The sequence below is a fragment of the Carettochelys insculpta genome, chromosome 21 (genome assembly GCF_033958435.1).
Source record: "Carettochelys insculpta isolate YL-2023 chromosome 21, ASM3395843v1, whole genome shotgun sequence".
Taxonomy (NCBI): domain Eukaryota; kingdom Metazoa; phylum Chordata; order Testudines; family Carettochelyidae; genus Carettochelys; species Carettochelys insculpta.
Genome location: NC_134157.1, coordinates 22,479,510 through 22,506,290, shown reverse-complemented (window position 1 = coordinate 22,506,290; position 26,781 = coordinate 22,479,510). Strand labels below are relative to the sequence as shown.

Here is a 26,781-nt window from a genome sequence, read left to right as displayed (position 1 = left end):
GATGATGCCGCCCTCCATTGTGGCGGACCCGGCCTACCCCCTGCAGGCCTGGCTGATGCGGCCATACACCGGGCACACCCAGCTGAGCCAGGACCTTTTCAATGAGCAGCTGAACCGCACCCGGAACACCGTCGAGCGGCATTCGGCTGCCTAAAGGGGCGTTTTTAGATGCCTTGACACCAGGCTGGAGGTGGGCCTCCCCAACGTCCTGGCGGTGGTCTGGGCCTGCTGCCCCCTCCATAACCTGGTGGTGGCGAAACATGAGCCCTATATTCAGAGGTGGGCTGCAGAGGCAGGGCGCGGGTACAAACAGCCCCCTGTTGCTCTGTGCCACCAGGCCCAGCAGGACGGGGTGTGTGTTAGGGAGGCCCTGCGCCAGGCCTTTGAGCAGGGGCTGTGGTAACCCCCGCCCCACCCACACCCTGCACACACAGGCACACCCACCAGCACCCATGCACGGGGGACACAGGGTAAACCATAAAAATAAATGTTTACTGTAAAGGAAAACTGTGCCCCTCATTATTCAGGGGGAACTATATACACATGTGGCGGGAGGGGTGAATGGGGAGAACTATATACAGGTGTGGGGGGAACTATTTACATGGGAGGGAGGAAGGTGAATGGGGAGGACTATTTATATGGGCGCGGGGAGGGTGAATGGGGAGCCAGGGTGGGGGACCTCACCCTTCCACGGGGCTTGATGGCCAGGAGCCCCATTACCCGCACCCACCCCTTCCTCCCTGGGTCCGGGGGCCCTGCCAGGGCCGGCAGCACAGGGAGGTAAGGGCTCCATGCCTGTGCTGGGCTTGGCACAGGAGGAGTTGGGGGGGCCGGGGGCTCGACTGCCAGGTGGCCGGCCCTGGCCAGCACGGTGTGGGCCAGGCAGACCAGGCTGGGTGGGGGGAGGTGGGGAGGGAGCAGGGCCTCAAGATCAGCCTCCTCGGGGGTGGGGGAGGCAGGGGGATTGTGTGGGGGAGGGGATGCACACGCAACGGGGAGTGTGGATGCAGAAGTGGCCCACAATGGAGCAGTGGCAGGGGCCAGGTGCCTGACCACAGCCTGGGTGAGTGCGTCCAGGTTGGATGCCACCCAGTGCTATTTCTGCCACTCCATGGCAAACCACTCCTGCACAACGCCCGTCAGCTCCCTCAGGGCAGCCACGTGGGCAGTGTCGCCGGCCTCCTCCTCCCTGGCCTGGTGGCACCAGTGGAGGAACCGGCAGTGATGGCCCCATGCTGTCCCCATTCGGGGCCTGGGCTGCTCTCCCTCACCCTCCGTGGTCAGGCTCCTTGGGCCCGTTGTGGGACTGGTCCGATTGCCGGCTGCTGGAGCTGTGGAGACATAAGGGGAGAGGAATGGACCATTAGTTTTGGTGAGGGACCCCCTGAGCCCAGTCACCCCATTCCAGTGGTCCTACAGGGACTGCATCTGGGGTTCCCCATCTGGGTTGCAGGAGCGCTGGCTCTCCCCTGCCCCCCTCAGTCCCTCTGCAGCCTAGCGGCCTGTGGTACTGTCTGGGCTGCGTGGTGCTGAGTGCCACACGTCGGCCCTGTGAGGCTGGGGTGGTGGGGCCATCTGGTCCGCCCATGCCATGGGGCCGATGTCCCTGTGGGTGGGCTGTGGCCTCCCCGGGCAAGATTGCATGCCCCCTCCCCCAGCCCTGCGGCTGCACACGTGCACGGTATGTACCTGTGGGTCCCTCCAGGAGCTCGGGCGAGGTGCAATCTGAGGGGGCTAGGCTGGATAGGCCCGAGGAGACTTCAATGACAAGGGCCCCCTCGCTTGAGCCCTTGTCATTGCTGCTGGCCGTGATCCGTGGTGGCCGCCTGTGGGTGGCTGGAGGTCTGGGGCGGTCCCAAGGATGTGGTCAAGATCTTTAAAGTAGGGGCAGCTGGTGGGTGCTGCCCCTGACCACCCGGGCGTGTCCCAAGCCTGACAGTAGACCTGTTGGAGCTCCTTCAATTTGGACCTCAACTGGTCCAGGCTTCGGGTGGGGTGACCCCGGCCAGTGAGGCCCTTGGCAAGGCGTTCAAAAGTGGGCATGTTTTGGCACCGGACCCCATCTGTTGCAGGACCTCCTCATCTGCCCAGAGGGCGAGGAGGTCCTGCAGCTCAGTGTTGGTCCAGGAGGGGGCCCAGCGCTGGCTCCCCTCCTGGGAGGGCTCCCCCAGTGTCCTTGGGGGGGGCCCTGGGGTGGGCGGGGGCCGGGGCGCTCGCCATGGTGCCAGGGAGGCTGGTAGATGGGCTGGAGCGTCGCCCTTTTTGGATGGCTGTGCAGCAGCATGGGCTCCCTGTTGCCTGCATGCCCTCAGCTTCCTGCCTGAGGGCTTCTGGGGGCCTGTGTCCTGAAACATGGCCAGACGCTGAAGCATAGAGCTCCGCTTGTGCTGTGAGCGCTGCTGCTGCCTGCCAGCTGTGAGTGGCCATGGAGGACACGCTTTTTTGAAAGAGTGGGTCGCAGAGTGTTTACACTTGCTCTTGTTCAAAATTGTCTTTCGAAAGAGGGCGCTTTTCCCATCCCGGGAGCAGAGGACCAACTTCGAAAGAACAGGGGAGTTCTTTCGAAGTTAATTTCGAAGGAGCGCTATGTCAGTGTAGACGCTCTATGGCTTCTTTTGAAAGAACTCGGTCGTCTGATCCTAATTTTGAATATACTTGCTAGTGTAGACGCACCCGAAGAAGGGTTCTTTCAAAGGTGGGGCTTATTTTCAAAAGAGCCCTGTCTACATTGCTTTCTTCCTCTTGAAAGAATCTCTTCTGAAAAGATTATGCAGATGAAGCATGAGATATGTAAATCACTGCCTCATTTGCATTTTTGATTTCCCTTCATTTGCATTCCTCTTTTGAAAGTGGAATGCAAGTGTAGACACAGCCATAGAGTAGATTCATATTGAACCTGAAATGTGACAGCCTGTATAACCGTGTATACGTTCCTACAGTAAATGCGCATATGTATTTGAGGAAAGCTTAATAATTTGACTAATTGACTTTATTATGTTTCATAAATTTTAGAAATATAAACGTTTCATTTGGTGACAGTTATAAGAAGTATTTCCAGGTTGTCACATACACTATAGAATATGGAAAATATAAAAAGTCAGAATAGGCCTGAAGCATTAAAACAAGAAGCAAATACAGTGGCAATGTAAAAATTCTGGGGAAATGCTGACAAAATGAGAAACTTTTTTCTGATAAGTAGAAAGCTGTAGGTAAGAGAAATGTTTTCTTATTTTTCTTAGCAATTCTTCAGGGTTCTTTGTAATGTAATTGATCATTGTATTTGGTAAATTTTCAATTGCCATTATGCATCTTTACATGACTTTTCTATATTGTAATGTTAATAAAAAATACCATTAAAGTAAAATATTATGTCCTGGCTTTCTTCACAAGAACATAACAAATTAAAAATTAGCTGGTTCACACTAGAAAGTGAAAAGTATGATATGTAATTCCTTTTAAGGGAATTTTACTGCAGATTTTTAAAAGAGAAAAAGAAATAATGCTTATTACCTTGACAAAGTATTTGTAAGATTAGGTTTACTATGAACTGTGGCTATACCAAATATATGTGCTTTAGTTTTGATATAAAAGCATATATTGGAAAACTTGTGATGGCCTTTATACATTTGATCCTTTACCAGAAGTAGTAATGTTTGGAAAGAAGGTAAGGATTCTCAGTGAGTTTGAAATACATACGTTGTAAACGTTAAAGATAGTGCATATTTCTTTTAAATATGCCAAACCGTAGTCCCTATGGACATATTTTGTGTGGCGTGAGACTTGGCATTCTGTAAATCTTAACTGAAGCTGATAGATTTATAATACCACCTGCCTGTGTCTGGTATTGTCAGACTTTAGACCGTGCACTATCCCTGTTGGATGATTTTTGCTGTATGTTGGATACAGGTGCTACAGATCTGTTATATTTCTCTGGTTTTTGTTCCTCTGCAACTTTAAAAACATCTGTTTTATTTTGTAAGCTGTGTTCTGTGAGGCATTGGCAGCCACAGCCTCTCACATTTATATGATAGTGTGAAAAATTAGGTGACTGTTTCTCCCAACATTTTGGGGACAAGGAGGGCTTTGCCAGCTGCTGTTGGAGTGAATAGTCTGTCACCAGGCAACTCTGCTGTCAGGGTGTATAAGTACAAAGAGCTGGGAAAGGAATGAACATCACTATTCATGATCTGAACACTTAAAATATACCTCCATTAAGTTCATATTCTGGTGAGGAGGTTACAAAGTATATGCTTGCCAAACAGAAATAGAAAATGTTCCTTTAATAAACCCTTCTGTTGAAAGCTTACTTACACTTCAACAACTAATTGAATCTCATTGTAAAATTTTCACAGACAATCTGGAAATGTACAAAAACTTGGTTAAAATATTTATAAAATAATGCTTCATTTTTGGGATTTATGATGTTCTTGAACATTAAATTAAGACTTTAGAAATTTCTGTATATTTCTTTTCTAGTTTTAAACAATAAATAACTTGTTTGTTGACCCTGTTCAACAAAGTGAGGGGGAAAAATAGTTTAAAAATGTAACCTGGTGAAAAGCTGAATGTGTGCTCTTGGTGTACTCAAATGGCAGTAGACATGTAATATATATATATAGTTGTGTGTGTGTGTGTGTGTGTGTGTGTGTGTAGTATAATATATATAGTCATAGACGTCATGTAATGCTGACAATCTGGTGGGGAACAGACGATTAGGAAAGCTACCTGTTTGTTTAAATGCACAGTAGGATCCCCTGGACTTCAAAAGCCCCTTCTTCCCAAAACCAAACGGGAAGAAGGGGCTTTTGAAATCGGGGGTCCTTTTGAAAGGCCCCCGTCTACACAGGCAGCACGCGTTCAAAAGTGGCACTTTAGAATTGCGCATGACCACAGCTATGCTAATGAGGCGCTGCATATTCATGGCAGTGCCTCATTAGCATCTGCCAAAATCCTTCATTACCATGTCCCTTCTGAAAGGAGGGGGCTAGTGCAGGCATGGCACTCGATATTTTGTTTAACCAAAAAAAAAAAAGAAATAACCCAATCCCTCAACCCGTAGATTTTATTTCATTAATGTCAATGGTCTCATTATTTGTACAACAGTTGATGTATTAAGTATTTGTTGATTCACTTAATTGCTAACTGTATTACATTCATAACAAATCAGCAACTGAAGACAATAGGTCAGTGTCTGCTGTTTTATGCATAAATAGTCACATAGATGAAGATTCTGTCTGAAGGATAGAATGTTAGTTTGAAAAGTAATCTATTACATGAATGCTTCCATTACTTGCCATTCTTAGATGGGTTCTGCTTTCACTTACTGAATCTTACTGTATGAATGTACCATAGGTGTTAACAGAAACAATTTGTGTAAGTTTAGTGGTTTCATGCTCTGAAATGACCAGTTGTGATGTAAATGTATTTATCAGTTTTAAATGTAGATAAGTACTGAACTCATGTTAACTGAAAAACCTAAATATGCTACTCTATAACATTTTCTTGATACCTTGTATAAAGAACTTTTATAAAATAAAAGCTTTTCTGTGTTTATGAATTTACAACTTGAAAACAAATTATATTTTTTTCTCTGACTGACTCTTCCATATGACTTTCCATAGAGTTTAGAGGTAGGTAAAAGTGTTCATCTTTACTGATTAGAGCACACTGTGGAGGTGGCAGATTTTGAAATAAGTTTAAATATTTTTTTTATGTTACAGTAAACACTGTAGTATGTGATATGTCTCAGTTTATCTTGCTGTGTAAAGTGTGATCCTGTTTTATCTTGGAGGGGTAAAAGCATGTTACTAACTAATTTCTTTCAAGTCTTTGTTTAGTTGCAAAAATCAGTATTGAATCAATTAAGGTAGTACAAGTGTACCTTAGTTATTTTTCACTGAAACAGGTTAAAGTAGTTTTCTTTTTCTTAAACACAGTTCAGTTGAAAGGTTTTGTCTGATTTACTGTAGAAAAATTGCACATTGAACAATATGCAAATAGAGAATGTTTCTTGTTTCTATAATTTGCACAACTGTTTAAAGAACAATTTAACAAGACTCTTCTTTAGATGTAGTTAAGCTTGCATCTTGGAAACCACAGCTCTCCATCTGATTGTCAGTAATACAGGAATAGCTGAGAGTAAAAGAGCAACATAGTTGCCTGATATGCTATTGTAGCATATTCCCATCATGTCAGCTGGAAAATTAAATCAGGTTACAGTGTGGATTAACATTTGGTTTGTGGGGAAGGGAAGGTAGTCCTTTAAACTCCATGAAATTGTACAATGAGATTATGTAGTTTACAGCTAATTTTTTTAAGGGAGGGTATTCATTGTCTTTAACTGTCCCTTGTTTACTAAGATATTAAATGTCTGTCTGAAATGACATTAAATAGACCAAATAGAGTTTTATATGATATTTATAGTTAACATAGCAATAATATAGGTTCTATTGGGGTGAAAACAAATTTAATAAAATATGTTAGTAATTTAAAACAATTATTATATAATATGGAACCACATTTTTTTGCCAGAAATTTGTGTTGACTCATATATATATATATATATATATATATATATATTTATATTCCAGGCAATGCAGGGAGGTTAGCTGTATCATTTTTTCATTCAAAACGCTTTTTATTTAATGTAAAAATATTTTATAATTGGTCATCACTTGTTGGTCCTGGTACTGAAATGCCATATTTTAATGTTTTCTTGTTTTTGCATATTAAGTCCTTTGCAGTTCCTTCCCAGTGTTTTTTCCTCTAATGGTGTTTCTGTGGAAAGAATACTTTATAGCAGGATAGTCTGTGCTGTTATAGCAGTAGCTGCTTTTTGTGATGTAAGCTTTAATATCTGGCAAGAGATTTTGTTGGATTTTGTATTTTGCATTTTTGTAATTTTCTGGAAATAATCATCTTATCTGAATTTACCAGGCAATTCAAATTTTACAGTGTAGCAGAAAAAAATCAATGTCAAATATGAATTCTAGAGAATAAAACAACCTTAGTTTCATTTTACTCAATTCAAAATTTTTAGTTTAAAGTCTAACTTTTCTATCGGTAAATAGATACGCAGTTTGGGATAGTATCATTTGTGTGCTTTCCCATTCAGAAGTATCGGAGGGGTAGCCGCGTTAGTCTGGATCTGTAACAGCAAAACTTTTCTGTTAGTCCATTCAGAAGTGTGTTACTCCCTAACAACTTTTAGCACAGCTTTTAACCTTACTGATTATTAATATTTAACTGCAGGTATATTCCTGAGAAGCTTTCAGATATTATCTTTATTTCAGCATTGTTAGGGATAAGTAGATTGAATCTTAAATTACCTGAAACTTTTTAGCTAGTTTATAACCCAGGCAATTAATTTGCTTCATAGCCTCATCATTACTTCTTTACAGTTGTAAACAACCTGAAAAAAAATGCTTTAAAAATTGCCGTAAATGTTGAGACATTTTTTCATTTTTAAACTTTATGTATCATAGTTTAACTTGAAGCTTAAGGAAGAGCTCATCTTTTGGAGCCTATGTAAAATAAATAAATGTATTGTCTCTCTCCATTAAATACTGGCGAAACTCTAACTGTACTTTCTATTAGTTAAAGTCCATGGTATCTTACAGGTGTGAAATGTGGTTTCAGCCTGTAGAAGAGATACAGAAAAAAGGAAAGTTTTGAAGCTTGTGTTGTTATTCAGCTCTACTTTAGAATTGTGATATTGACCACTTTCTGCAGACTTTTAATCTTTCTGACTATTCTGTGAACTTTAAGCTGTTGTTCATAAGTAAAACGTTTGTTAGTTTGCTACTGATCTGAATTTGATCCATTTTAAAAAATATAGTTTTTGCATTATCCTACCACTCTATTTCATTGAGATCTGTGGAAAACGTTTGTGTTCGTGAATGTTCATAGAATTCCAGGCCAACTGAAGCTTAGTTGTTTAGTTGTCTCTCTGAGGATGTGTTTTTTGCCATGCTCTTTTAAGTTCCCTTCTTTGGCACAAGCCCAATCATTTGGTACAAGTAAATTTGTTGGTGGCTGGCACACTGAATGTCTTCAGACCCTGTGATTTGCCTTAGCTGTGTTGTAGGCTAGGTAAAAGGCTTTCTCTGCTCTCCCATGCCTCTGCCAGTAAATTTTTTTCCACCTGCCCTAACTGCAGGAATATTTTTAGTTTGCATTGGGCCCTGCCTGGGCAGAGTTAAACTGAGAAATGTTAAAATTCGTGAGTGAAATGATATTCATTTGGAAGCACTGAGTAGGTGTGATTACCATATATTGAACTGGGAAGACTTTACCTTCTTATCTGGAATCATAGTGGGGAAAAACCAAAGTCAATTTTGTTTCTTGGTAATTTCCCAGGACAAATTCTCAGTAAGCTGTGTTCTAAATTTTCATATTACCCCAACAGTATATGCATAGAGGTAAGTGTCCCAGTATTTCATATATTTGGTCATATGTAATTGATTTAGCTGCTGGATCATCGCTTCCCACAGTTTCTTTTAGCTGGGAATGATGAACTATGGACAGCAGGAGCTGCAAGCACCCATACCTGCAGAAGCTCAGGTAAATAAAATGTTTGGTGGTCTGGAAGGAACTAAACCCAGTGAACTGCATATGGCTCCTGGGCCACTTACTGCCTACCCTAGATGTACCTGGTTTCCTATGTGCTGTTATAGGCACTGGCTCCATGGTGGATTGGGCCTTGCAAGTGTCAGTAGAAATCTTGAACCTATTTTGATCTTATAGAAAGGGTTTGAATGCTGGGTAATGTTTCAGTTTGCTTTGCAGGAATTCGTTTTAATAATATTGTGTCAAGAGGCCTTTAATTCTGCGTGTTGTGAGTTCAGATACATAGGATCCAGAAAGGGTTACTCTGATTTTATATACTTGTGTGTTTAGCATCCAAGATATAAATTTTAAAAAAATGCAATAGTTGATTAGCATTGTGGTACAGTAGGTCCATAGTGTGTTAAATAGATTCCTTCAGAATTATGTATATTTACCTCTCTGGAAATCAAGTACCAGTTTGTGAAAGAAGGATTAGTAATAACACAGAATAAAAGAGACAGTAAGGGCTTTTCTACACATGCCACCAACTTCGAAGGGGGCACGTTAATCCAGGGCAACAGGAGATTCCTAAGGAAATGCTGCGGTGAATACCCAGCACTTCATTAGGCTAATTCTGCCCCATGGCAACTTCGAAGTAGCATGGGCACTTCGAAGTGCCCATGGCTACAGTTATGCCAGCACTTTGAAGTTTGACACTTAGAAGTTGCCATGTGGGAGAATTAACCTAATGAAGTGCTGCATATTCATTGCAGCACTTCATTAGTAATCTCCTGTTGCCCTGATTAACATGCCCCCTTGGAAGTTGGGGGCAAGTGTAGATCCAGCCTAAGTGTTATGAAGTGGCATTTCCGTAGGGTCATTATATCTGAGTTAGGCTGTATTAGTTCTCGAGTTCTGTGTTCTCAGACTTCATTTTATTGAGATGCACAGGGATTTCTTTATACAAATGAAATAAATGTTGATGGGCAATGCTCATAAATTGTCTGACCTAGTGGTCCATGTACTGATTAGCATGTATGTGTTGCTTTCTTTATCTGTAAGTGGCTCTCTGGTGACGACAACACCGTATGTTCACATATAATGCAATCTTTTAGTGTCTGCACTATGATGAAGTTTCTTGCAGATGGTCACAGAAATCTAGTTTAAAAATTAAATTAATTAAAATAGAAATATAGTACAGTGTACCTTTTTTCCAGTGCGATTTGCTTTTCAAATAAAAATATAGAATGGTAAATAAAATGTTCCCGGACCATTTAAAGCTCAGAGCAATAGAGCTGATGCAACGTAATACATAGGGTACTTATACAGACACACAAGTGAATTGCTTCCAGACAGAAAATATAAAGGTAGTTAGCTTATCTGCAGGTTGCAAGGTTTGTATATGTACGAGACTGGTGCTGTTAAGAAGCGTGTTCTGCAAAGCAGATTGTATACAGAGTTTTTATATTTCAGCGTCTTTATTAACAAGCTTCTTGGTGATCTTGGGCCTGAGCCTGCAAGGTGCTTAGCATCTTCCGAGAGGTATTAAGTGTCCTTGGTTCCCATTAAAACTGATGGGCTGACAGTGTGTAGCAGGATCAGTCTCCTCATCAGCTGTATGAATCATAAAAGTTGTAGTAAACTGTATAAAATAACGTATATTTACATGAGAACAAGTGAAATTTGTTCAGTTACAAGCAACTGAACGGCTGTATGAGGTTTTCTTTAGGTTATCAGAACTTGTTTTTGTTTATAAACATCTCAAGCTCAGTTGTAGAAGAGCATGTAGAATTTAACTTACTTTTGTGATCCAAAATACAGTAATATTTTAATGTGTGAATAGAGTTTTTATGCACTGTAGGTGAAATTTGCACCCCCTACTCCCAAACAACCTGAATGTATAGGAAATGGATTGAGTGGTAGATTCCTTCTCAAACTGGGAAGGGCTATATGGTGACAGTATAACTTCTCATAGATTGCCGCTCCTGCCAATGAAATAGAATATTGTAGTTTATATGACATCTCTAGGTCGCCAAACCTTGATGTGCATTAGCTAGCTCTCTTTTGGCTCTCTGCCAAACAACCATGCCTGCCCCAGCCTGTTTGGTGCAGTGGTATTGTTGCTGTATTGGCTTGCCATGTCTCTCTAATAATCAGCCTGTTAAGGTGTGACACTGAGCCCTTTCCAGAATGTCTAGGGTACTGAAGTCCCTTTGCACTCCTAACCACTTTGAGTTCTTAAATGGTGCAGCAAGCCTGGTAATGAATAGTTCTCTGCATTTACCTTCTATAACTATAAAGAGCTAGCTAAACTTTTTATCCTAAGTATGGAAAATAAAAAACAAAAGTATTTGAATAGGAGATGAAAAATTATAATTAACAAAAATGGAGAACAGAATATTTAACGGAAGATTTGAGTGTACTTCAATATTCTGCTTTTAAGATATTTTAGAAAAATCAATCACAGATTATTTGTTGACACTGCTTAAATTATGTATTTTGTTAATTACTTTTCACTCCCATTGTTTTACTTGCTTTATTTCACATAGTTTGTTTTATTACTTAGCTTACCGAATTCACAGTACAACCTGCATCAGTCTTTGAATATTTCCCACAGAGTATATGTATCAATATAGTATGGTGGATAGTTTAAATCAAAGGTAACCTGCTGGTTGTGTGTTGATTACACTTACTTACTTTTTACTAATTCTTTATTATTGCTAAAGATTAAATCCCTAATAACCCTAAGTATTTTTGTACATCCAGCATTTCTGAAGATTATGTCAAAAGTAATCAAATCAACTTTAAATTTTCAATTATACATATAGACTACACCTACACTAGAGAACATCCATACTAAAAATGTGTTCTGTTGACAGTATGTCAACAGAACTCAGCACTTCACTTGACAGGCTTTTGCCTCCCTCCCAGTAGATTCTGTCAACAACAACAACAAAAAGTGTGGATGCTCTGGGGGTGCCTTTTGTCAACCGAAGGATCGTCTATGTCACTGGCCAGATTCCTGTACCCTTTATTGCATTTAAATTAGTTGTTACTGCATTTGTCTACCTGGAACTCAAGAACCATGGCCAAGGCCAGCAGAAACTCTCCTTCGCCCCTGACCCCTCACAGGACTTGCCTGAGGGGTGTCAGGACCCTTCATTGGGCTCAAAGAAGTAGGCCTTCTCCTGGTCCAGGCCAGAACTCCAGGACCTCCTGGGCCTCTGGGCCAAGGGGACCATCTTGCTGGACTCCATGGCAAAGAGACGCGCTGCCCCAGGGTACACCTGCCTTGCTGCAGCCCTGGTGGAGCATGGATACCCTGACTGCACATTGGAGGAGAGGCAGGCAAAAGTCAAAGAACTCTGCCAGGGGTATGTCTGGGCATGGGACACCTGTTGCAAGTCAGGGATGGCCTCCTGCCCCTACCTACAAGAATGGTGTCCCCAGCACAGCAGCCATGGGCATGGTGGAGGAGGCCCCCCCTACTGCTACCAGAGCCTGATCAGCCAGGGACACTGCCAGGCACACAACCTGAGCCCAAGTCTGACCCTGAGTCCAGCCAGGTAGCCTTCATCGTTTCCCCTAGACTTGGGGCCCCTCCAGTGAGGTGATGAGACGGATGTCTTGGGACGTCTTTGAGGGATCATCTGGTGAGTACCCCATGGGTCACAAGGAGCGTGCCATGAGCCTCGCCAGGCCATCTTGAGCAGGGTCCCATACTGCAGGACCAGCATGTGCAACTATGTGCACAGCAGTGTGACCCATTGAGACGCAGTAAGCAGCCACCAGCATGAGTGCCGGCCTGCCGAAAGCCCCACGGGAGGCCACACAAGCCCTGGGGCCCTGAGGGTGGCCAGACCCACCCCTGCCACTGCTGGGAGCAAACCAGCCACAAGGGCGACAGCCTGACCCCATGCACACCACCAAGGAGAGTGCCCTTGGTATGCAGGCACATCCACAGGTGATAGCACCTGCCCCTGTGGATAGCGCCATGGGCTGCATGCGTGTGTGTGTGGGGGGGTGGTCAGGAAGGGCCAAGCTGCACCCAGCTTGCCCACCAGCCATGCAGGGACCTCTCTGTGGCTGGACATAACCCCCGGGCTGCTAGCACATTGTGTGGGGAAGTGGGGTGGGTTAGCGGTCAGCCCAGTCCCCAAGGGACTGTGGGGTTCCCGTGTGGCAGGGCCCACCATGTAGGGGGCACAGGTATGTGCTCCAGGGACATCCTGATCCCAGAGCCTGGGTGGTGGGTGGGGGTGCTGCTTGCAGTGGGTGGGGGTGGGATCTTGGGGTTCTCTGTTGCTGGAAGGACTCACTGTCTCTCCCTCTCTTTTTACAGCTGCACCATCCGAGGGCTGGTCCAGCCTCACTGTGCCACCAGGGCCAGCCAACCCCATCCTGAATCTGGAGGCAGCCAGCCCAAGAGCAGCATACAAGAGGGCCGACATCCCAACACAGCCAGGTTGGGCCCAGGGCCGGAGTGGCTGTTACTGGGCCAAAGATGATACCCTGTAGGCAAATATACTTCGTGGAGGTGTGGCTGTGGGAAGACTGGCAGTGGCAGACGTGGGCCTGGAACCAAGTGATGTCCAGCCTAGATCCGCCTTTGACGTCTGGTGGGACCAGTTGGCCCAGACACGTGCGCCTGCTGCCCCTGCCTCCCCCTGTCATCCTGCAACTGCTGGACATAACCCACAGCAGTCCTGGACCTGGTGCAGTGGTTGCTGGCGGCAGCCATCCCCTCTGCTCCCTAGGCCCTCCATGCCTTCCAGGTCCCACTGCTCCCCCTGCCAAGCCTGACCCTGCTAACCTCCCTCTACCCCCATACCTCCCCATGCTCCCAGCCTTGACAGGGACCCTGAACCCGCAGCAGGAGGGGATTCTGCAGCTGATACTGCTTGGGGTCTTGCTCCCCCATGGGGTTGCAGTCGCCACCCCCTCCCTAGACTGAGGTTCCCTCAGCCCCTACCCACAATGTTATATACATTACAAGTTACACTTTGTATATAGTTTTTGTTACCAAAAGTTGTTTTGCACACATTTTTCTATTTTCAAAAGTACAGATTTTATTTGTTCACCACCCCCGTGTCCCTCTTTTTTGGCAAGGGTCTAGGAGGGATGAGTTAGCTAAGGGAGTGGTCATGGGGGGCTGCAGGCCCAAGGCCCCTGCAGGAGGTGCCCTGGGCAGGGTCATTTGGGGCTGCAGGAGAAGATCTCCTGTAGGGCCTCCTGGATCTGCAGCCAATCCCTGTGGGCTTGGCAGATGGGAGCCATGCCTGGCTGCTCGTAGCCATTGTTGGCATCAGCCCCCTGCCCCAGAAGGAAGGCTGCCTCCTGCCTTCCACAATGTTGTGGAGGGCACAACAGGCAGTTATGACTTGGGGGACATTGTGCTCCCCCACATTCAGTTGGCTCAGGAGGCACTTGAACCACACTTTTAGATTGCCAAAGGCACACTCTGCCTGGTTCCATGCCCCGTTGAGGTGGGTGTTGAAGAGGTCCTTGGTGGGGTTTAAGTGGCCAGTGTAGGGCCTCATGAGCCAGGGTGTGAGGTGGGTAGGTCGTGTCCCTCACAATGTAGGGTGGCATCTGCACGTCCCCAATGGCAAGCTCCCAGCGGGAGATGTAGGTGCCCACCTTCATCCTCTGGCACAGGCTGGAATTGTGGAACATGTGGGCATTGTGTGCCCAACCCGACCACCCTATATAAACATCGAGGAACCATCCCAGGTGGTCAGCCAGGGCCTGCAGCACAATGGAGTAGAACCGCTGGCGGTTTATATACTGGGCCGTGGATTGGGATGTGAGTCCCATCAATTGCACTGAAACAGCTGGGGAACCCCAGGGAGGTGAAGCTGGCCATGACTACATCCAGGTCTGCGATGTGGATGGCCCTTCAAAGCAGGATGATGTTGATGGCTATCACTGTCTGCACAGGGCTGAGACCAAATACACACATGAAGGGCTGAGGGAGGCAGTCCTTTGACCCCAGCATGCTCCCTTGTACCCTCTGGCTATCTCCCCCGTGCAACCCTACCCACCCCACTGCTCCCTGAGGGTTCCCCTTGGGTGGAACCCTCCCGTACAGGGTCTACAGCCGAAGAGTGCCTTACCTTCATGAGGATGGCCCTGATGGTGGATCTTGCCACACTGAACTGGTGCCCAATGGATCAGTAGCTGTCCGGGGTGATAAGCTTCTGTAGGGCAATGGTGACCTGCTTCTCCAGGGGGATGGTGGGCTCCATCTGGGTGTCCTCCCTCTGGAGGGCAGGGGCTAGCTAGGTGCAGAGCTCCAGGAAGGTGTCCTTCTTCTTGGTTGTCCAACTGCCCATGATGATGCAGTCCCACAAGTCGGAATTGGTGGTATATCTCCAGACCCTCCTGATCACTCGGGTGGGGGGGCAGGTGTGGGTAAGGGGCCCTTGGGCACTGTGGGCATGCTCCTTGATCCTGTTGGCATATGTCCTCCACCAGAAGAGGTGGAAGATAGTTGTGATCAGGGTGATCAGCGGCTGGAGCAACTGGGAGTGAGTCTAGCGGAAGCCTGGGGGCTGCACTGGCACCGTAGCTAACTGGAAACGTCAAACTCTCCCAGAAAGTGTGTGAGTCCTGCACTAGCTATGCTGTCCTTCATGGAAGTAGGCAAGCCTCAGCAGGAGCAGGGAAGGTGAGTGGGGGAGTCTCTTTAAGGAAGCTCCTGCCTGGGTCTCCCAGAAGGGCTTGTTGGCTGTGTGACCCTGTCTGATGTAGTTCTGAGGTCTGTTCTATTGAGAAAGCAGCCTGGCTCTGTGTCCGCTTTCTATTGACAAAGTGGATTGCTTTTTCTGTCCTCTTGTGTGTGGATGTGATCTGTCGATACAGGTTTTGTTGGAAGGTCTCTTCCGACAGTAATGTCTTTCGACAGATCTCTGGAGTGTAGCTGTAGTCATAATATTTTGAATTTGTCCATAAGTAGCTCTTGGTTTCAGAAACAAATTCAGGAAAACAGATTAGAGAGTGAACTAGAGTAGTTTGATAATTTAAGTATTGAGTCATAAATTTTATAATTGGATAGTGAATATAAAAGATACACTTGCTTTGAGGTTCTGATAACACATTTAATCATGTTAAATTAGTTATGGGAGATTTTCCATTTCAAGTGATTCATAAAACTGTCATCTAAAATCCCAGTACTGTTGATTTCCATAGGTAAACACTTTTCCTGTGTATCTGAGTCACATGTACATTGGGAGTGCTTTGTTAGCATAGGTATATGGGTGTATTTTACCTGCAGACTTCCTCTCGTGGATGACACTTATTTCAAAACAACTGCACTTTCTCCAGCCATCCAAGATAAAGTAAGCCATGTGGAAATAACTACACTTTTGCTGATATAACTTGTGGCTGCACTTGGGGCTTTGGCTGGCAAAGCTGTTTTGACCAGAGACAACACTGTCTTCAGAACTCTGATTGACATAGTCATGCTGGCAGAAGTTTACGGTGTAGATATGGCCCTATTTTATGGCATTTCTCTTTTATAGAGATGCACTGTTAAACATTTATAATCTGTTTTGGTTAAGTTACATTATGACCATGTCTACACTTAGGAAAAACTTCAAAATGGCCATGCTAATGGCCAAATCAGAGAATACTAATGAGGTGCTGGAATGAATATTCAGTGCTTCATTAGCATGCTGCTGGCTGCGGCAGTTCGAAAATGCTGTGTTTTGCTCGTGCATGGCTCGTCTACATGGGTTTCTTTTTGAAAGGACCCTGCAAACGTTGAAATCCCCTTATTTATCACCTGATAGGTATAAGGGGATATCTAAGTCTGCAGGGTCCTTTCCAAAAGGACCCCCATGTAGATGAGCTGCGCACGAGCAAAACGTGGCACTTTTGAAGTGCTGCGGCCGGCAGCATACTAATGAAGTGCTGAGTATTGATTTGAGCGTCTCATTAGTGTGCTCAGATTTGGCCATTAGCATGGCCATTTCGAAGTTTTTCCTAAGTGTAGATGTAGCCTATAGTTCCCTTAAGCAGTTTTATTGGCCAGCAGGCAGTACACTTGCATGTAAGAGCTGATTATCTTCTCAAAACAAACAAAACCCAACCACTATATATATATATATAAAGGGTGTGTGTTTGTTTTTATTTTTATATATATATATATATATATATATATATATATATATAAAAATAAAAACAAACACACACCCCCACACACACCCATTTCACCTGTGTGGGTTGGCTCAGAGTGTCAAGAAGGCACAAAGCTATGTTTAGTTAGAAGGGAATAGGTGGAACAGAGAGCTGTTTAAGAATCTGCATTTTAGAGAAGAAAGACTATTTCATTTGTAGGTAATAAACACTGTCTGTGGTTTACCATCACTTTTACTTTGCATGGCCTGAGACTATTTCTGGATGTGGAATCCCATAAAATGTTTTCTCCTTTTCTGCAGAGATGCCTCCACTTATACCCTTGCTAACTTCTGAGATGGAAAACAGGGTTGTTGACAAGGAGGGACGTATATAGGTTTTTGTTAAAAGTCAGATGTCAAGATAAAATATAGGTAAAGCTTATAGGCTACACTAGAAGCTTCTGTCAACAGACATTTCTGTTAGAGATTTTCCGACAAAATGTCTGTCGACAGAGAGTGTCCATATGCTAAAGCAGATCAAAAGAGCAATCTGCTCTGTTAACAGAGTGGCTGGACTGCCTGGCTGGTCTCTCAAAAAAACAGACCACTGGAAGAACAGCAGACAGGACTGCCCAGTGTCCTGGAAGCTTGGTATATTATCAGTGTGTTATTAATTATAAAAAATAATCAATACAAATTAGATATTTTTCAGTATCTAAAGTATCAGACCCAGAAAAAAAATTATTCTACAAAGGCTGCATCTACACCACAAACTTACTTCGAAGTTAACTTTGAAGGAAGGGGCTACTTCCAAGTAGCCTGCAGAGCACCTACATACACTTCGGAGTAAGGAGGGCTAACTTCGAAATCTCTGCTCCATTCCCAAGAATGGAGTAGTGCCTTACTTCAAAGTTTAACTTCACAGGTCAGTGTGTGTAGACACTCTGCATTCCTTACTTTGCAGTAGGGAGTCCTCCAAGGAGGTGGCCTCCCCTGGAGAATGGAGACAGTCTGGCCAGCCCAGGCAGGGCTCTATGGTCTCTGACTGCTGCCTTAAAGGAAGCAGCTCCCTGGCAACCCCACGCAGGAAGCTGACACTGTGCCACAAGCAGGGGCTGCGCAAAGCACCTACCAGCCTCCACAGCCCCTGGCCACCATGGCAGCATGCCATGACTCCCCCTGCCCCCCGGGGGCCCCGGACCAGGGGTCCGAGGGCTCACAGGGCCTGGGCAAGGGCCATGCCAGGGGGGTCCCTCATGGACAGAGGACAAGCTGAAGGACCTCCTCGCTCTCTGGGGTGGAGGAGGAGGTCCTCTGGGAAACTGATAGCTGCCAGTGCAATGCTGAGGCTTTTGACCAGCTGGCCATTGGTCTTGCTGTCCGAGGCCACCCTAACTGCAGCAGCGTCTGCATCAAGGTCAAGGAACTCCATCAGATCTACAAAAAGGCCCGTGATGTTGCCTGTCAGTCGGGGTCAGAGCCTGTGCACTGCCCCCACTATAGAGAGCTGCAGAGGCTCCTGGGGCCAAGGGAGGCAGCCACTGCGGAGCACCTCGTTGACACCACTGGTCCCCCCCACCACGGACAGTGGTGAGGAGGTGGGCCCCTGTGGCACCACGAGTCCCCTGCGTGTGGACTGGCCCACTGAGGGCGAGGGCAATGACAAGGGCTCCAGCGACGGGACCCTCATCATTGCTCTCCCCTCCAGGACACCGAGCTGGTCATTGTCAAGCCTCACCTCACCTGAGACCCTGGGGGTCACAGCTGGTACATACAGGGTGAGCAGGACATCTCAAGGGCTGGGGATGAGGGCCGCCCGGAACAGCCCCACAGCCCACCCGCCTGGGGATGGGGGAGGGGGAGGGAGTATAGGCTGACCCTTGTAAGCGGGAACCTCTTGGGCATTCAGGATCCCATGGGGCTCATGGGCCATTGGGCAGCAGGAGAGTTGGGCTGGGGGCAAAGGAGCGGAGGCCCTGGCTCTCCTGGGGCTGGGAGCCAGCACTCGCGGGTCATCCCCCGTCCTCTTCTGTCTCCACAGGTCCCTCGCTGGTCATCTGCCATAGCACATCGGCGTGGGCTGCAGTCACGGGCCTCGGAGGCTGCCCCATCCCTCCAGTCTGCATTCCTGCACGGCTGCAGCTGGGTCTCCCGGAGATGACACTGGAGGGATGAGCAGGCGGCTGCCAACCGGACAGTTGTGTAGAGGTGCTCTGGGTTTGGCTGGCGACGGAGCAGGAAGTGTGGGTGAGGCTGGCCGGCAGCATGGACACCATGGCCCATGCCTTGGCTGCCTGCCTCGCCCAGCCTCCCACCCCCTCACTAGCCCGGCCCGCAGCTGCCCTTCCCACAGCTGCCCACTGTGTGGCGGACCCGGCACCAGCTGAGTGCCTCAAGCTGGCTCGGTGACTGCTGGCTGAGGCAGGTGCACCTGGCCCAGCCACAGTGGCCCCCCCTTGCACACCTTGTGGAGGCAGAACCCATGGCATCCCCTCCCCAGCCCTACCTCCGTGTGGTCCCAGTCCTGTCACAGCCCCCAGGGGCCCCTGGACCCATGGCTGCTGTGGTTCCTGGTTCCCCCATGCCTCTAGGCAACTGACCCTACTCCCCTCCCAGCCCCCGTCCCAGTTCAGACCTCCCACCTAGGGCCCCTCTGTTTGGTCCTCCCATCCCAGCTCCCCTCCCAGTTCAGTCCCACCACCTAGGCCCCCACTGCCGACTGTTCCCGCTGTGCACGCCAAATAGGTTACCATGTTCCGCTGTGTTTTGTGAAATACTTTACTCCCCATAGTAAAGTTTGTTGTTCCCACCCTAACTGCATGTCCCTGGTGCTTGATGGGAGAGTGGTGAGGAGGGGAGCATGTGGGTGTTGGGTGGTGTGTAGTATGGAGTGTGGTCAGGACAGGCCCTCCGTGAAGGCCTGGCACAGGGCTTCCCGGACCCTGACTCCATCTCTCTGCGCCTCACAGCACGGGGCAGTAGGCGGCCGCTCATAGCTGGCCCCCTGATCCACAGCACCAGCTGGATCAAGGATAACAGGCTCCTGGTGGCCCTCCACAAGGTTGTGCAGGGCACAGCAGGCAGCAATGGCCAAGGGGACATTCGGGAGGCTGTGAAACCACCCCTTCAGCCTCCTGAATGCCTGCTCTTACAGTGCCCCTGGTGTGGTTGAGCTGACCATTAAAGGTGTCCTGGACTGGCATGGTATATCTGGTATTAAAGCCGCATGAGCCATGGGTGCAGTGGGTATGCGGCATTGGCCACAATGCAGGGGGGCATCATGATGTCCCCAGGTGGGAGCTCCTTTGCAGGGGACATATGTGCCCTCCTGTATCCCGCGTTTTAGCCATGAATTCTGGAACACCTGGGCGTCATGGGCCCTGCACATTCACCCCTGCACACATATCCAGGAAATGGCCCCTCGTGTCCACCAAGGCCTGGAGTACCACTGAGTGGTACCTCTTCCTGTTGATGTAGGTGTCCACACTGTGGTCCAGAGCCTGGATCGCTACATGTGTCCTGTCCAGGGCTCTGAAACAGCTGGGGAAGTCCAGGTCTGCGAACCCAGCAAGGGCAGCATCCAGGTCCCCGCGGTCACAATGTGTCGGAGGAGCACGGTGTTGATGTCTCCAACGACCTGCTGGTGGGGAGGAAGAAACGTCCATGAACGCCTGACTGGGAGGCCCCCTGCCTTCCCCAGGAGCCCCCTTCCCTTTTCCCAGTTGCCTCCTCCACAGGGTGGGTCCATGGTGGGGCTTGGATGTACCTCAATCAGCAGTTCTCTGACGGTGGCCTTGCCATCTCCAAATTGGTGGCCAGTTGCCATAGTGCGATGGCCACCCTCTTTAGCACTGGGAGCACTGGCCGCATCCGAGTGTCCCGGTGCTGGAGGACTGGCGTGAGCCAGTGGCAGAGGTCCTCGAATGTCTGGCAGGTCATGTGAAAGTTTCTCAGCCACTGCTTGTTGTCCCAGTCCTCCAGCACCAGCTGGTCCCATCATTTGGTGCTGGTGGCGTAGGCCCACTGGCGCCGGCTCGGTAGGGAGAATGAGGGAGGGGCAACAGGGTCGTGGCCAGGGCCTGGAGTCTGGGTCCCATGCAGGCGACCTGGCTGCACTGCTGGCATAGCAGAGTGACCAACATGGCCAGCAGGCTGACCAGGGTGGAGAGGGCATCATCCTCAGAGAAGATGTGAGCTGGCATGGTCTCCAGCTGTTCTCCCCACATGTGCTCTGCTGCTGTCCGCAGACTGGCAGCCTTGAGCATGTGCACAGTGTGGGTGTTGGGAGGGGCCCTTTAAGGAATCAGCTGTCTGTGAGCCTGGAAGGACTTGTCAGCCGTGCGACCCCATGCCTGCATTGTTTCCTGGCCCCTTACTTCGAAGTAGGGGCTACTTATGTGTGGACGCTTAACTTCGAAGTAGGGGGAAGCCTACTTTGAAGTAAGGGAGGATGCATTTTTGTGTGTAATGTCCCACTTCGAAGTTGCTTACTTTGACATTATATTTGAAGTAAGCAACTTTGAAGTTATTTTCTATTGTAGACAGCCAAAGAGATCCCCATCAGAGCGTCCACAGAATCTGTCAACAAGGGTACTCTTGCTCATCTGAGAGAGGCAGAATGTTGTCAGTGGAAGTGCGAAGTTTTGTCAACAGGCTGTCATCAAAATGCATTTTGTGTGTGGATTCACAGCAAGTTTTGTTGACAGAACTCTGGTTTGTCGAAAAACCTTGCTAATGTAGCCATAGCCATACTGTTCCACAGACAAAGATAAGATACTTTTAAAAAAAAAATCTCTTGGCTTTTTTGAGAATTGATTGTTCTTTGGTTTTCTTTAGTTATTTTTGAAATGACATTTCTACAGTTGGATTATGTCTACACTACAGCAGTCTTTCGGAAGAAGTCGTTCCAGAAGATCTCTTCCAAAAGAACTTCTTTTGAAATAATGTGTCCACACACAAGAAAGTGGCTCAAAAGAGTTATCTGCTCTTTCTAAAGAGAGCATCCACACAGGCCTTGCTGTTTCAAAAGAATGGGCCTGGGACTGAAAAATCAGGAGCCATGGGGACTGATCTTTCCAAAAAAAACCCCAAACTTTTGAAAGAAGGGGCTCTTCCTGAAATAGGAGTGCAAGAGTGCTTTTGAAAGGAACATTGTGTTCTTTTGATTTAATTTTCAAAGAACGCTTTTTGTGTGTAGATGCTCTGCTGGATATTTCGAAAGACCCTAGTCTTTAAAAAAAAATAATGCAGAAGAACTTGCTAGTGTAGTTGCAGCCTTGCAGTTTAATGAGGATGACTTTTCCATGTGGAAGTAAAACTCCTAAGATATCAGAGCACTAGCATAAAACATTAAAATCTTAATTGCTTCATGATAAGTGCCTTAGGTGAAAGTTGCTGGCAGATCTTGGCCTGTAAGAGAAACACATTTGTTGACATGCAAGATGATTGTTTTTTGGAAGTACGGTTTTTGATGCAGAATTGCTTCCCAAGGTATACATGTGGAATATGAAATATCTTTAACAATGGGTATGTGTTGAGTTGTGGCCTTTCCATCTCCTCTAACAAGAAAGGAAAAAAAATATATATATATATATATATATATATATATATATATATATATATATATATATAAAATATATAAATTTTGATAAATATTACTGGACTCTTAGGTGGGCTAGTAATTTTTAGTGAAAATGGTGGGTTGGGATTTCTTAGGCTGCGTCTGCACTGGCCCACCCTTCTGGAAGGGGCATGCTAATGAGCTAAGGGGAACATTCAAATGAGGTGCAGATTTAAATATTAAAATAGCCTTTTCTGGAAGCCAAAGCTGCTGTGTAGACAGACAGGGTTCCTTTGGAAGGAAACACCCTCCCCACCCGCTTTCTGGAAGAACCCTTATTTTGAAATACATCACCTACACACACAGAGCCTGTTTTGAAAAACAACCATTAGATGCAGGATGACTTATTTAGAAATTGGATCTATTCCTTATCTTAACAGCACCTATTTCAAAATAGGCACTATTCCTCATGAAATGAGGGTTATAAATTTTGAAATAAGTCAACTGCTATTCCAAATTTATTTCAAAATAGAAGTTGTGTTGTGTAGACACTAGCATAGTTATTTCAAAATAACTTTGGTGTGTAGACCTACCCTTATAGAGCTAACTAAAGAGCAGAAACCTTTTACTCTGTGGCCATTAAAGGAAGTGTGAATAGACATTGCACAGGAATTAGATGTCTGCAAGTCACCAGGGCCTGATGAAATGCACCCTAGAATACTCAAGGAGCTGATAGAGGAGATATCTGAGCCTTTATCTATCATCTTTGGAAAATCAGGGGAGACAGAGATTCCAGAAGACTGGAAAGGGCAAATATAGTGCCCATCTATAAAAAGGAGAGTAAGACTAACCCAGGAGAGTACAGGCCAGTCAGCTTAACTTCATTACCGGGAAAGATAATGGAGCAGGTAACTGAAGAAATCGTCTGCAAGCACTTGGAAGGTGGTAAGGTAACAGGAAACAGCCAGCATGGGTTTGTAAAGAATAAATCTTGTCAAACTAATCTGATAGCTTCCTTTGTTAGGCTAACGAGCCTTGTGGATAGGGGAGAAGCAGTAGATGTGGTATACCTAGACTTTAGTAAAGCGTTTGATACGGTCTCTCATGATATTCTTATAAAAAAACTAGGCAAATACAATTTAGATGAGGCTACTATAAGGTGGGTGCATAACTGGCTGGATAACCGTACCCAGAGAGTAGTTCTTAATGGTTCTCAATCCTGCTGGAGAAATATAACAAGTGGGGTTCCACAGGGGTCTGTGTTAGGACCGGTTCTGTTCAATGTCTTCATCAATGATTTAGATATTGTCATAGAAAGTGTGCTTATTAAGTTTGCAGATGATACCAAATTGGGAGGGGTTGCAACTGCTTTGGAGGATAGGGTCAAAATTCAAAATGATCTGGATAAATTGGAGAAATGGTCTGAGGTAAACAGGATGAAGTTTAATAAGGACAAATGCAAAGTGCTCCACTTGGGAAGGAACAATCAGTTTCACACACACAGAATGGGGAGAGACTGTCTAGGAATGACTACAGCAGAAAGGGATCTAGGGATTATAGTGGACCACAAGCTAAATATGAGTCAACAGTGTGATGCTGTTGCAAAAAAAGCAAACATGATTCTGGGATGCATTAACAGGTGTGTTGTGAACAAGGCACGAGAAATCATTCTTCCGCTCTACTCTGTGCTGGTTAGGCCTCAGCTGGAGTATTGTGTTCAGTTCTGGGCACTGCAGTTCAAAAAAGACGTGTAGAAACTAGAGAGGGTCCAGAAAAGAGCGACAAGAATGATTAAAGGTCTAGAGAATGTGACCTATGAAAAAAGGTTGAAAGAATTGGGCTTGTTTAGTTTGGAAAAGAGAAGATTGAGGGGAGACATGATAGCGGTTTTCAGGTATCTAAAAGGGAGTCATAAGGAGGAAGGAGAAAACTTGTTCTTCTTGGCCTCTGAAGATAGAGCAAGGGGCAACGGGCTTAAACTGCAGCAAGGGAGGTTTAGGTTGGACATTAGGAAAAAGTTCCTAACTGTCAGGGCGGTCAAATAGTGGAATAAATTGCCAAGGGAGGTTGTGGAATGTCCATCACTGGAGATGTTTAAGAACAGGTTAGATAGATGTCTATCGGGGATGGTTTAGATAGTACTTGGTCCTGCCATTGGGGCAGGGGGCTGGACTCGATGGCCGCTCGAGGTCCCTTCCAGTCCTAGTGTTCTATGATTCTATGACATGGGGGCTTAATATGGTGTTTTGTGTGCATGGCAGTATCTTTTGGTCCCTCATTTTAAACCAAGTTGGTAAACCATTTGCTGTGAATATTTTCGATTTTATCTTTTGGTGATGTTATCCATTTGTCAGGAAACATGAAGCACCCCCTCCATGTATCTTCATAAATGTGTTTGTAAGGTTTCTATACATCTCCAGGTATACCTGGTCAAGGCAAAAAATTAAATATGCTCAACATGGAATTTTTTTCCACATAGCAACAAGATGGCATGTTTTATTTAAGACCTGTTATATAAGTAAGAGTACTAGTCCTCTATTAACCCTGCATGCAATTTTATGAAGTGTCTAACTCCCTGGATTCCAAAATAGGCTTCCCACACCCTCAACATATTTCTAGAAGCTCCTGAAAGTTTATTTTTAAAAGAGTTAGTTACTTTTTATGAGTATATAAAATAGAATGCTTGTCATAGTATTCTGCTTGATTCTGGTTGTTATCTGCAGCCGGCTAATAGACAGTGTGCTCAGATCTGTGAGATGTGGAGCTGTTGTTTTGTTATGTACAGCATACTGAGAACATGTACATGTATGTAATCTCATTGAGTAATGTATCGGAGGGGTAGCCGTGTTAGTCTGGATCTCTAACAGCAACGAAGGGTCCTGTGGCACCTTATAGACTAACAGAAAAGTTTTGAGCATGAGCTTTCGTGAGCACAGACTCACTTCTTCAGATGCTGGTCTTGGAAATCAATGATCAAAAATCAAATCAATGATTTCTAAGACCAGCATCTGAAGAAGTGAGTCTGTGCTCACGAAAGCTCATGCTCAAAACTTTTCTGTTAGTCTATAAGGTGCCACAGGGACCCTTCATTGAGTAATGTTATTCACTGGTATTGGAAGTGCTGAACCCTTAGAAATATTTTATATTAATCTGTATGTGGATTTGACAACTTCCCCTCAAAACTGAGGACATATTAGAACCTTCAGTTTTCTCTTTTTTTGTACATAATGGCTTATTTAATTTTTGTATTTCACATTAATTATATTTGTACTTGTGCTTGCCTGCAAAGGTTTAAAATATAAACATCACAGTGAAGCATTAAATTTACCCAGACTTCTAACAAAGTAAAAAAAATTTAAAATAAGTTACTATTAACTTGTTGTTAAAATATTCTTGCTACGTATTTTAATTACTTGAGTAAAAGTTAATCTACCTTCAGGAAATTTTTGCATCTGTTAGCAATTGAACAGCCCATCACCTAATGTATCAGTAAGGTAAACTTTGCCAGTGAGATCTAGGGCTGGGACCAGCTTTAAAAATTAAAGTATATGGTGTATATGTCATAAAATGATTCTCTTCCCCTCAAGCCCTAGCTGTAGTGCAGTATAACAATAATTGAGCAGTAAAGATTGTTTACAAAACCTCACTACCGACATAATGATCAAAACTCGTGGAAACATTTTATAAAAAGTCAAGCATCTGGTACCAATGTATTCAACACACTATGCTTCAAACAATTGAAAATGATTACAATTGCACACAAATGTTAAAATCTGTTCAGGATACAGATCACTGTAAAATTTTTTTTTCTGGGTTTGATACTTTAGATACTGAACAATATCTAAATTTTTATTGTTTTTTTTTATAATTAATAACACACTGATAATATACAACTTGGCAGTCTTGGAAATATTCCTTAGAAAAACAGATGGCCTTAAAAGAATTCTGTTTTAAATAGGCTGTTGTATAAATTATTAGTCCAGATTTTTTCCTCAACAAGTCTAACTGTAATAAATAGAACATAATTTCATATTAGGTAGCATTACCATATTTTTTATACTGACAAACCTTTTGCCTTGGTGTGAAACATTTAAACTTTGGTTCCAATCAGCAGAGATGTCCATGGCTACTGTAAGTAGTTCTTTCAAATTGTTGATAAATATATTTATATATTTGCAAAGGAGCATGCTTTCTCCCTCTATGTACTTTAGTCAGCCTTGAAAGAGCTCTGATCCAGTCCCACTTAAAACTGTTTCTTATAGAGGTTTGTCAGCTCAGTGTCTGTAGTTGGCTAAATGAGGTATCTGATTAAAAAGTAAAAAGTCAAAGCAAATTTGGGAACTGTTTTTTCTGGCAACACACGTATCTGGTAATTTGCAGCTAGTGAGATTTTTGCATTAGGTAACAACCTAAAGTTAACAGTGGCTTTGAGTCTTTTTATTTCTTTTTTGTCTTTCTCGAAGAGGGTAAAGGGAAAGCCTTGAAGAACCTTTGCTTGCTCTTATCAACACTGCAGCCTCAGCTGCCCTCCTTGGATCCCCTGCCAGGGTTGCT

At 45.4% G+C, this 26,781-nt stretch overlaps 1 protein-coding gene across 10 annotated transcripts in view; it reads left to right on the top strand.

The window, feature by feature from the left end:
- DENND1A (DENN domain containing 1A) overlaps nucleotides 1–26,781 on the top strand; it is a 406,341-nt gene that overhangs the window by 72,276 nt on the left and 307,284 nt on the right. The window lies entirely within an intron of this gene.